General features: G+C 38.2%; 1 long non-coding RNA gene across 4 annotated transcripts in view; it reads right to left on the minus strand.

The window, feature by feature from the left end:
* LOC141423291 (uncharacterized) overlaps positions 1-4,899 on the minus strand; it is a 389,841-nt gene extending 384,942 nt beyond the window's left edge. For all 4 annotated transcript variants that reach the window (XR_012448025.1, XR_012448027.1, XR_012448024.1 and 1 more), the window contains exon 1: positions 4,757-4,899. This is a non-coding gene — a long non-coding RNA (uncharacterized lncRNA). The remainder of the gene's footprint in view (positions 1-4,756) is intronic.
* Positions 4,900-13,266: the final 8,367 nt, after the last annotated feature.

The following is a 13,266-nucleotide window of genomic DNA, read 5'->3' on the forward strand; positions in this document are numbered from 1 at the left end:
ATGAGAAAATGTTGCTGTACGTGAATTTTCTATCAAGCCTTATTTGGATTTCACATACTATTCAACTATAATGTTCATTCAGAATTAGTCAGCATCTTATGGACTTTACATCTAAATTCACAATATAGGACCATACAAATCATTGCTATATAAAGTACTCTTCATTCTCTGATTAATTAAAATTCTTTTCATTAAATTTTTTCTATGCAACCAAAGATAATGTAGCATTATGATTAAGAATATGGATGCTGACATTTACTTACATATTTTCACTTGCCTGCAGGCATGTGTTTTTCCTCTATGCATATGTATACTTAGTAAAAAATAAACTACTTTTCTCATGTAAAAATATATGGATGCTGAAACATGACTGCGTGGCTCTATTACTTACTATAGAACTGTGATCAAGTTATTAACCTACCTTATGCCTTAGTTTCTTCATTTGAAAAATAACAGAAACAAGTAGGATTTTGGTGAAAATTAAACAAATTATAACATACTCAGCAAAAGAAAAATGCTGGCTCCTAGTAAATGCTTAAAATAATAGCTACTATTACTAATTCTTAGCTAATAGATTAATATATTGGAGCTCTACATGACTCTTAGATATGTTGAACAAGGGTTTGTTTGCAAACACTTTGTTAAAGGTCAGACAGTAAATGTTTTAGGCTTACCAAACCTTACCATCTGTGTTGCAACTACTCAATTCTATGGTTTGCGGCAAATGCCGCAATAAACTGTGGATGAGGTTGTATTCCAATAAAACTTTATTTACAAAACAGGTGATAGGCTGGATTTGTCCTGTGGACCATAGTTTACATCATCCTGATGCAGAATAACCACACTTTTCAGAGAATGAAAGTGAAGAATAATAGATGAAGTAACAGAAAGCTACTCAGTTCACCAACTGACAAATACAGAACCAAGAACTCTACAATCCAGCTCAATGATCTTTACATGAACTCTTCCTATCCTGATCTACCAACCAAAACATTCTCTTCTTTCTCTACCCTCCCACAATATACAAGATCAACAAGAAATTCAGGGATTTTTGAAGGGCAATAAGTATAAGGGGGTTCATTCTACAATTCTTTCTACTTCTGAGTGTCTGATAATTTCCATAATAAAAAGTCTTTAAAAACCCAACTGCTTCAAAATACTCAGTGTCTTCATAAGGCATTTATCAATTATGTCAGAATATTTGTCTACACCCTTTTCCTTTCTGTACTAGAAATGGTAATTTGAGGGCAGAAATGATAACATAGTTATCTCTGTTCCTTGCTAAGACTTCATATAGAACTATGTTTTATTGTAATTATTCAACAAACAAATGGTCCCTAAATAACTGAAGGAAACTCATTTCAACATGCTTTTTCCAATTGTACTTTCTTCCTATTTTGATCCAATAACCATGAGCAATGTTATCAAAATGCTCTTTTTCAACAGCCTATTGTTGCCAATCCAATCATTTTCAAAACCCAATCTAAAATCTATTCTCAGCTAACATCTCTTGCCAGATTTAATACCACCTATTCAAAATGAAATTCACTACCAGCAACAACACTGTTTGTCATTTTGCATTTCATCATAGTTGGTACTTAAAAAGCCAAGGATCTCAGGTCTGCGGCTGTAGCTCAGTGATAGAGTACTCACCTAGTATGTGTAAAAAAGGTCCTGGATTCTAGATCTTGAGTACCACAAAAAAAAAAAAAAAATCTCTACCCAGACAAGGTTCTCTTCAATGATAGCAATACTGCTGTTAGAATTTTGCTATAGATAACCATTACATAGAAGGTGAGATTTAGCATTCTTGTCCTCTTCATTTCCCAGATTTCACCACCGAATACAGTTTGCCATGTTTTCTCCTCCTCTCCTAGTTACCTTGTATCTTGTAATCTCAACTTTCTACATCTCTTCCTGGGCAGAACTCAAAGTAAAAATTCCCCCTGTTCTTTCTGCAGCAAAACACAAAGTTCTTTGCTTCAAGCAATTCTCAGACTCTCAAAGTATTCTTTTGACAAATATCTCTGACCAAGTGGGAAAAAAGAGAACAATTCCTATAAATTTCTCATGCACAATGAGAAAAGAAAGTGACCTAAAGAGAACATCCATGTTTCCCACCTGGATTTTGTGACACACTTTTCTTTCTCTCTTATTACTATGGACAAATAGTCCATAATCCTAGCAACAGATAATCTCTTCTGTTATACACATGTATCTTCTCTCATTTACTCAAGAACACTGGCCGCCTCTTTCCTGTATCAATTTTCCATTTCTATTGGCTTTTTTCTCATTAGCATAACAACATGCCACTGTTTGGCACATCTTTAAAACTCTGTATCACATGGCCTTCAAATAACTGCCTTCTTACATCTCCACTTACCATGTCCAAATACAAATTCTTAATCTTACCACCACTACCTTCCTCCTGATATCTTCCCCATCCCAATTAATGAAAATTCTATCTTTTCAGTTGATTAAACAATTACTTTTTTGTAAGTTTCTTTTCTCTCACATTCCATACCCAAACTGTCAGGAAATCTTGTGGACTATACTCTCAAAATATATCTAGAATCTGAACTTTTTACCATTCATCTCCTCCACTGCCATCAGTTCTAAACCAACATAATCTGTCACATGGATTAATAGCCTAACTTGTTTTCCTTCAGTCTATTCTCAACACAGTAGCCAGAGTAATGCGTGATGGTGTTTAAAAAGATGTGTTGAACAATGTCATTCATCTGGTGAAATACTCCAATGGTGTCTCATAAGTAAAACACCTTACTGGACCACAGTGTACTATCTGGACCCTATGATGTTTAAGATGGCATATACTACTTCTCCCTCCTCACTCCACTCCAGCACATGGGCTCCTTTGCTGATCCATGAACACAGCAATATGCAGGGTCTCTGTACACGTGATATCCTCTGTACCTAGAAAGCTCTTATATCACCCCCCCACACACCTGCTTCAAGTCTACTGAAATGTTGCTTTCCCCTGCCTTTGTCTCCAGAGTGTTGGAATTACAGCCATGTACTACCACATTCAACAAATGTTCCTTTCTGGGCACCAGTGGCTCATGCCTGTAATCCTAGCTACTGAGGAGGCAGGAATCAGGAGGATCATGGTTCAAAGCCAGCCCAGGCAAACAGTTCATGAGACCCTATCTCGATAAAACCTATCACAAACAAAGGGCTGGTGGAGTAGTTCATGGCGTAAGCCCTGAGTTCAAGCCTCAGTACCACAAAAAAAAAAAGTTCCTTTCTCTTGAGGACTTCCCTTATAAGCCTGTTTTAAATTACTAAACACACATTTTTTCCTTGGTTTATGTTTCTCACAGCACTTCTAACAGTATCACCTTATTGTTTTTTACTTATTGTGTGTACCAACTCCTTCCACTAGAATATATATTCCAACAAAGCAGACATGTTTTCTGCTTTATTCCAGTGCCAAGAACACTACTTGGCACATAGTAAGCACTAGATATTTGTTGAGTAAGTGAATAAACAAGTATTGAGCTCTCCATATGAATTTGATAATGCTTTATGTGAGTAACAAATTATATCATTCACTCTTGTAAGTCCTATTAAAGTCTGTAATACTCTTTATGTGATATCAGAAATGCATTAGATCACCCTTATTGAGTTATTGTTTTCCAGAAATGTTCTGAACAGTTTAGAGTGAAAGTACTCCTGAAAGAACTCTCCTTTCCATTAAGAATTATTGGAGGGATGGGGAGAAGAAATGAGAAAAATTCTACCTAACTACCAATTTAAAATCCAACTCTTTAATTCTATTCTCCCAGAGCACTTTGTTCCATTATCAGTTTCCACCTGGTCCCTGTTCCTGGATATGGAGTCTCTAGAGAACAGAAACTGATGTATGATTTAGTGAGCACAGGATGAAGCTCATGAGTGACACAGAACTGTCACTGAATTGTAAACACTCCAGGAATCTATCTGGTGTAACAGAAGCAACATCATCACCTAAGTTTCTAGGGTGGTGTCCAACAACTCTAGTTTGTCTGGTGTGCATCTTGAGCCGTGTAACTCAGTCCGGGGTTTACTACTCTCAGAATGCAAGCCCCAACCAAGTAGGCAAGCGCCAAGCGCTCAGGATGACAGAAGAGAAACGTAAAGTTGGCTTTATGTCTTTGCTACAGTAACAGTGAGGTTCCAAAGGGCCGAAGACACTAATAAAAGAGTCGAGCTATAAAGAAAGAAAGACAAGATCGGTGGAAGCAGGCAAGGTGGTGGGCAGTGCCAAAGACGCGGTCTCTCTCTCCCCTCCCTCCTTGTCTCTCTCAGCTCTCTCAGTGTCTCCCTCCCTCCTCCTCCTCCTTTTCTCTCTCTCTCCTCTCTCTCTCTCTGGCGCCCCGGGAGCGTCCCGGGCTGCCTGGCACTCGCGGGCGACCGTCCCCAAGCCCAGCGCTGCTTGGCGGCCCCGCAGGGTGACAGCGGGAGTGACACTCGGCTCCCGGGCGCCCCCTTTGACATCCGCTTCGGGAGTAGGCGGGGGGCGTCCTCTGCGGCCGGGGCTGCCGGGCCAGGAACCCCGCGGTGGGTCACCCCCAGCCCCAGCTCTTCACGCCAGGTGGGCGCAGGGGGACCCGCACCCCGGTGCCGCCGCCGCCGCCGCGCTGGCCCTGGCGGGAGGGAGCGGTGCGACGTCCCCGAGGGCTCGGCCGAGGCGGCGCCGCCTCAGAGCGCCAAGCTGCCGCCGGCAAAACTTTGAAAAGAGAAGGACTCTGATTACCTGAGCGGGTGGCGCGGCGCGGGCTCGTCTGCGGTACGGCAGCCGGCAGGGCCGGTTTTCAGCAGCCGTAAAGCGGGCGGGCGGAGCGGCGCGAGCCGGCCGTGCCGAGGCCCCCGGCGGCCCGAGCGTCCGCCGCCTGCGAGCCGAGTGGGCCGAGCTGGGCTGAGTCACCGAGAAACACGCGCCGCGGAGCCAAGTGGGAAGAGGCGCGGGGCAGGACGGCCGCGCGCGGGGACGGCGTGCTTGCACAAGTGGTCAGCGCTGGAAACGTGTCCCATCAAAACATGGGTGTTTTTACCCACTAAATACCGGGGGGAAGAAGAAAAGGGGCTCGAGGGGTGTAGTAGACCGGGTAAAAGAAAAAAAAAAAAAAACAGCTAGGTTTATGATTTGCATGCAAATAGTCTTTGGATCTAATAAAACTCGAGGTTATTTAAGTGCATTGCTTCCAAAGCTTTTGTCAGTTATGCAAGTTACTTGGATTCTGTCCCTTCGTTTCTCAAATGTTAGTTATTATTATTTTTAAATACAGAGAGCTATAGTGAAGAGAAGCTTAAATGAGCAATTTTTTAAAGGCCGACACAAAAATGCAGCCAAGATTTTTTTTCCCGAGTAGGATAAATTACATAAATGTCATAATGAAAGAGAGGAAACTGGATCCTAAAGTAAGAAGAGTGGCTCAAGTATGTGATTGAATTGAAAGGAGGGAGGGAGGGAAAGCAAGGAAGGAAAAGAGGAGGGAAGGAAGAAAAATGGATTCAAACGGGAGAGATGAGGAGGGGAAAGAAAGAGCCTGGAATGTAACCAAACTCAGTAGCCAAAGAGCAGAGGAGTATGTTTACTAGCTGTTTAGAAATTCATGACAAACGATCCACTGAGGGAGATTTTTTAAATATGTAAACAGATAAACAACTGTCTATAAATGAGCCCCAAATGTGAGCCCGTGCTCCAATGAATGAGATTTGGCAGTTCTGCAAAATGAGGAAATTCTTTCTTTTGCTACATCTTGAAGGGTTGAGTCATCAAACCCACAGCAAAAATTAGTGGGCTGGATTCCTGAAAGGCACACCAGATGGTTGCATTCTGGTTAGTTTTAATAACTGTGTGATGTTCCCTTCTGTACTTCTGTCAATTTTAGAAGAGAATATGAATAAAGATTTGAGGCGTGAATGTGGAAATAAAAGCCAAACTAGTTACTTAATGAGTATCCTCTCTACCCTGAGCTCACAGTTAAAGATATCCAAAACAAGTCCCCATTTCTCCCACTTCGGTTTTCTCACCCTTTTGTTTCTGCTTTCACTGTATCTTTTTATCTACTTTGTTTTTCTTTAGACAGCAGACCTGCCTAGGGGAAAGGTGGTTTTAATTAATATGAAGGAATGGAAGGAATTTTCACTAGGCTTCCCTAAGTAGGATAAACCGCTCCTAAAGAAAGGATTTTTTGCTGAAGATTTTAATGAGAATGAAAGTAAGTTTGCAGATACAAAATTGGAAGTTTTTGTAAACAAGACTGGAGTGAAAGAGTAGAAATCAGAAACAGTTCTATTTCCTAATTACTGTAAGAACCAAAGACTAGAGGAAAGTTTTCTGTGTTAGATAAGGGGAAATGAGTGGCTGCCTTCACGACCCAGCCCCTTTACTTAAAGAAAAGGAGAGTCAAAATAAGGAAACAAAACCTTTTATCAGATTTTTTTTAGTGATTTGCATTTTTCTAAGAGATTCCCTGCAAGGTAAAAGGCTTAGAGATGTCTCTTCTACACCTTCAGAGGTTGCACAAGCAAAAACCCCTAAAATAAGAATCCCATTCCTTTTGTTTCAATTTTGCTAAACCTTGAGGCAGAGGCAAACAGATTATCATTAAACCTTTATTCATGTGAAACAAAGAGATAAAATCTTACAGGGCGGGAAGCCTTTAACCTAAAAGAAGCAAGAAAAAACAAGATCCAAAAAACAGAAGCTGAGATTAGGAAGCTTTTCTGAGAGAACTTTTACACTTTTGGCTGTAAAATTATTGCCATTTATTCTAAACAAATAGGCAACACAAACTAAGGATAGGAACCAAGAAGATCTGGTCCAGGTCGGATAAAAAACTTAATTTACTTAAATGGCTTTAGTCTGAGAGGAAAATTCCACTCATCTTAAGAAAAGACAAAAATTCACCCCTTGATTTTGTGTAGTCATTAAACACCTAAATGACCTGAATTCCCTCAAGGGCCCTTTTTAGTTGGACTTTGGCATTTTATAAACTGAATCTTTATTCAGATTTTTGAGCATACTGTATGAAACATTGTGAATTTATCCAAATGTGAATTTTGACTGACAAGTGTTTGCTTTTGAAGCTTTTAAATCCATCATGAATGAATGTTAATCACTTAAAGCAGTAAGTGATCAACTTTGCCAGGTGTTTTATAGATGAACTATCAGTTATAATTAAATTTATCATTGTGATGATTTTTAAGTCTCTTTCACAGAATTGTTAAAACCTTTATCTGTAAATTGGATTATCATTTAACATTTCATGCAAGATTATATTGAAAAAATTGTTTTAATTTCAAAAGGCCATATGTTCTTTTTTAATTTTAAAATTCAGTCTAACTGGACATGGTGGTGCACATCTGTAAATACCACGTACTCTGGAGGGGGACATTGTGATTAAAGGCTAGCCCTGACAAAAAGTTAGCTAGACCCCATCTCAACAAATAAATTGGACAACTTATTTGGCAGCTAACTGGGAGAACTTAGGTAGGAGGACTGCAGTCTGAGCAAGACTTTATCTGAAAAATAACCTGGAAGCAAAAAGAAGAGGAGGATTAGATCAACTGATAGAGGAGGATCTGCCTAGCAAACAGGAGGCCTGAATTCAAATTCCCGTACCCCCCCCCACACACACACCAAAAAAAAAAAAAAAAAAAAAAAAAAACACTTCAGGTAGTGAGGATTCAGTGTCATGTTCCACTTTGTGACAACTTTACGTGGTGCTAAATCATTACATTAAAAAGAAGCAATAGTGAAACAGCCAAATAGCCTCACCAAATATATAATTACAGGAATGCTCAGGTGGGAGTTTCCCTTAGGGGTGGAGAAGCCATTGAGGGTGAAATTGCCTGGGGGAGGCTCCACTTCTAAGAGAAGCCTGAGGATAAAATGGTTGCAGATTCACAAAATGGCAACATTATTGCTTTATCACTTAGGGAAACTGTTGTACATATTTTAAAAGAGGTCTACTTGAAACTATACCATTCTTACTTTTTAGATATTTGAATGTATGAGAATGGCTGCTTTATGGTTTTAATTTTTTAAAACAACTAGGAATTTTCACATAATTTAAAATTTCTAATTAAAAGAGAATTCTGAGTCAGGAATAGTGAGTGAGTGACCCATGCCTGTAATCTTAGCACCTGGGAAGGTGATGGCAAGTTCAAGACAGGCCTGGGCTACACAGTGAGAGGAGATTCTATCTCAAAAAACAATACAAAAACAGAGAATTCTGGTGTGTAATTTTTTTTTCCCCAAATCCTGGGGTTTTTTCCTACTTTTCTTTATTGTGGTAAATATTATAGCATTTAGTATCTTAATTTTCAAGTATACAGTTTAGTGGCGTTAAATACACATGCATCACCACCATCCACCTCCAGAACTCATTCCATCTTATAAAACTGAAAATCCATATTTATTGAACAACTCTCTGCTCACCTCCTCTCCCACTCCCTGACAACCACTGTTCTGCTTCTGGTCTCTAAGATTTTTGACTGCTCTAAGTCCCTTCATATAAATGGAATCACACCATTTGTATCTTTTTCCTACTGGCTTATTTTATGTAGCTTAATGAACTCAAAGTTCATCCTTGTAGCTCATGTCAACATTCCTTTCCTTTTTAGGTCTGAATAATATTCTATTGTATGTACGTACCAAATTTTCTTCTTCATCCTGGGTGCACACTTGCTTCACTTCTCTGTTTTGCCTACTATGTGTAATGTTGCGAATATCTCCTTGAGATTCTATTAAGTAATTGAACCCAAGGAAGGGATCATAAGAATCCCAATTACAGCTGTTTAGTCAAAAGCACAAATCTCAACCTGTACTTGCAAATAGCATTTGAAAAGAGGAGCAATCATATGGGATTGGGCCTTCATCCTACACAATCTGACTTTGTTCATCTCCAGGTAAATAATTGCAAAATGAGTTGAATTATTAGACACCCTGCTGGTGCCTGTTGCAGAAACGATTACTTGTTTGTGTGTGGGAGTTATATTGTGGTGACCAGAGGTGCAGAACAGAGTACTTGAGAGTAGAAAAAACACTCTGTTTTTTCCTGTATTGTCTTATACCAGTACAGTCTCCTTAGAAGTTACAAGTCTGTTCAGATTTTCTGTTTCTTCATGATTGAGTCTCCACAGGTTTTGTGTTTCTAAGAATTTATCCATTTCATCCAGTTTGCCTCATTTGTTGACATATAGTTGTTCATGGTATCCTATTAAAATCCTTTTTATTTCTGTAGAATCAACACTAACGTTCCCGCATTCATTTCTGATTTTCCCAGGTGCTAAGATTACAGGCCCGGGTCACTCTCTATTCCTGACTCAGAATTCTCTTTTAATTAGAAATTATAAAAAAGTTTTCTCCTTTTTATTGTTTGTCTGTCCTCCTAAAGTTTTGTCAACTTTCATGATCTTTTCAAAGAATAAAATTTTGGTTCCATTAATTTTTTTTCTATTCTCTATTTTATTGATCTGCACTCCAATGTTCATTATATCCTTTCTTCTGCTAGCTTTCTTAAGTTGTAATGGTAAGTAATTTATTTGAGATCTTTCTTTTTTTTTTTTTAATACTGGGGCTTGAGCACTACCACTTGAGCCATGTGCCCCACCACCACCGCCCAGCCCTCTTTCGTGGTTTTCAATATAAATACTTATAAATTTTCCCTTTATTGTTTCTGTGTCACTGTATCCAACAAATTTTGATATTATATTTTCATTTTCAGTCTTTTTTCCATTTCTCTTCTTTCTAATTTCCTTCATGATTTCTTTAACATTTTGATAATTTGAGTGAAATTATTTGGAATTTCAGTTTCCAAAAAAGTTGTGAATCTTCCTCTTTCTGTTAACTTCATCCTATTGTTGAAGGTACTTTATAGTTTTATCTTTTTAAGTATATGGAGGTTTAGTTTGCGACCTAACATATGATCTATCCTACAAATGTTCCATGTACACTTGAAAATAGCATGCATCTTGTGTTGTTGGATGGAATGTTCTGTCTGTCTTGTCTGTTGGGTCATTTCTTTGTGTTAGGTCCTCCAGTGCCTTATGCCATCTAATTACACTATCCATTATTGAAAATAGGTTTTAAAGTGCCCAACCATCACTTGTCCCCTTAACTCTGTCACTTTTTGCTGTCTATATTTGCTGATCTTTTTAGGTGTATAAATACTTATCATTGTTATAGTTTGTATTTAATTTTTACTTACTTACATGTGCTTCTTTGTATCTCATAAATGTCTTTTGAGTTAAAGTCTACTTTGTGTGGTATTATTATAGCCACCCCTGCTCTCTTTTGGTTACTATTTGCATGGAATAACTTTTTCCATCCTTTGCCTGTCAATCTACAGTCATGCATAGCTTAATGACAGGAATATGTTCTGAAAAATGCAATATTAAGAGATTTCACCATTGTGTAAGCATAATAGAATGAATTTACATAAACTAAGCTAGGCTGTGACATCACCAGGTGGTGTAATATTATGGGAAACCTGTCATGCATGCAATGCTGTTGACTGAAACATTGTTATGCAACACATGTCTGAATTAGTGTCTTTGAATATAAAACGAGTTTGTTTTAAACTATTTATAATTGAATGATCTTTTTAATCCATTCTGCCAGTCAATGTCATTAGATTGAAGAGTTTAATCCATTTATTTAGGGTAATTACTAACAGGGAAAAACTTCTGACATTTTGCTCCTTGTTTTCTATATGCCTCATACCTTTTTTGTCTTTCCCTATAATACTGTCATCTTTTGAGTTTGATTATTTGCAGTGAAACATTTAAATTTCTTTCTCATTTCCTTTATATATGTTCAATAATTATTTTCTTTGTGATTACAATGGCAATTGTATTTAATATCCTGAAATTATAACACTCATTTGAATTTATAGCAACTTAACTTTAATAATATATAGACTCTTCCTTTTAAGCTAAATCCCCACCTTTTTTTGGTTTTTGATGTCACAAATTACACTTTTAAATATATTATGCCCAAAATATTTATAAAATGAAAAAGGAAAGGTTGGAAAGTTATTTTGAAATTGAATAGTCTCCCAATCATAACTCCAAAGGTACTGGAAGTTCACTACTAAGAATTCTTGCCTAGACTGGATATGATGGGACAAACCTGTAATCCCAGCTACTGTGGAAGCAGAGATTGGGAGGATGCAGTGTGAGGCCAGCCTACACAGAATGTTAGGGAGATCCCCATCTCAACAAACAAGCTGGGCATGAGGCACACTCTATAATCTCATCTATACAGAAGGCATAAGTAGGAGGCTCTTAGTCTGAGGCTGACCCTGGACAAAAAGTGCTAGACTATCTACAAAAAAACTAAAAGAAGGGGGAGAAAGTATGACTTAAGTTGTAGAGTTTGCATAGCAAACATGAAGCCCTGATTTTAAACTACAGTAGTGAACAAATGGCCCATAAACACATGAAGAAATGCTCAGCATCCTCAGTCATAAAGGAAGTGCAAATCAAAACTACAGTCAGAATTGCTATGATCAATAATACACACAATAGCAAATGCTGGCAAGGATGTAGGGAAAAAGGAATTCTTATTCACTATTGGTGGGAATGTAAATTAGTGCAACTGCTCTGGAAAGAAGTATGAAGGTTTATTGCTATTTATCGCAGCACTGTTCACAATAGGAAAGCTTTGGAAATGCCCAGATGTCCCACACTGATGAATGGATTAAAAAATGTGGTATGTACACAAAGGAGTTTTACTCAACCATAAAGAATAAAATTATCCTGTTTGTGGGTAAATGGATGGAACTGGAAAATATCATGTTAAGCAAAGCCAGCCTCAAAAAGTCAAAGGTCACATGTTTTCCCTCATATGTGGAAGCTAGACCTATGAGATAAAATTGTATACATAAATACATATATGACCTTATATATGCACGTCTGAAATACCAAGACAAAACCAACTTGAACAATTAATATACGTTTTTAAAAACTGATGGCAGAAGGGTAAAACAGGTCTTTTCCAGGGATGGATACCAGTGGGAGGGAATGGGCAGAAGCAAAGGGTACAGGAGAGTGAATGTGGTAGATGTATTTTGTATTATGAAAATAGAAGAATGAAACCTGTTGAAATTGTCCTAAGAAGGGGCGAAGGGATGAGAGAGAAGGATGGAGGGAATGAGTCTAATTAAGATATATTGTAAGCACATAGGCAAATATCACAATGTATCCCCCCAATCCACTAGTATATGCTAACAAAAGAAAACCTATGGTACTGCAAAAAATAGTATTCCTGCTTGGTAATTAATCCTTTGATTTTGTCTATATCTATTTTCACTCTAAATAAATGCATAGTATTTGAAAATAGCAGACAAGACCTGACATATAGATAATATTTATTTTTATTCTCATCTAATTACTTTAAGGTTCCAAAAACTAAAGAAAGGTCAACATACATCGCAGTGTATTTTATGTTAATAAATTGTCCAGAATTTCTTGTAACTTAAATTTTTTATTGAAAACTGTTTAGCAATGAGTGTTAATATTTTAATTCTGTAACTGATGCAAAAATTCTCATTAAATTATCTCTTGCTAGGCACTAGTATCTCCTGCCTGTGACCCTAGCTACTTGGGAAGCTGAGATTAGAAGAATCACAGTTCAAGGCCTGCCTGGGCAGATAATTCATGAGATCTCATCTCCAAAATAAGGAGAGCAAGATGAACTGGAAGTGTTCCAAGCAGTACAGTACCTGCTTTGCAAGCACAAAGCCCTAAGTTCAAACCCCAGTCCCACCAAAAAATAAATTATCTTTCAATTATAGGATGTAATTATTTTCTATATGAGGTTTCATTGACTCCAATGCTTTTTGGGAAATTGATGATGACCTCATAAGTGCTGGAATTAAAGACCCTCCAGTGCCAAAAAAAGAAACATGAAAGACAGAGAAAATCTTGACAAAGGCAATTTCCTTTGAGCAAAAGGGTGCAAGCACGTATTCACTCCATCTGAGCAGACACATGAGCACAAAATGGCTGAGAGTGTCTAGTCCTCATATCCCTGATGCAGTCGTACCTGCCCCTTACCTGGGATTTCTCCAGGTCAAAGGTTCACAATATCTCTCAATTGGCTAAAAGGCTTGGGGGATGGGTTAGGGCATGCAATTTGGTGGGCAGTTTTCATGGGCAATGAGGCTGTACAAGAATCAGGAAGAAGACACAGGAACCCTTTAAACAACACAAGTCACCTAAGATGGTGGCCTGAGGAATTTTAAGTAATCT

This window comes from Castor canadensis, chromosome 5 (genome assembly GCF_047511655.1).
Source record: "Castor canadensis chromosome 5, mCasCan1.hap1v2, whole genome shotgun sequence".
Lineage (NCBI taxonomy): Eukaryota > Metazoa > Chordata > Mammalia > Rodentia > Castoridae > Castor > Castor canadensis.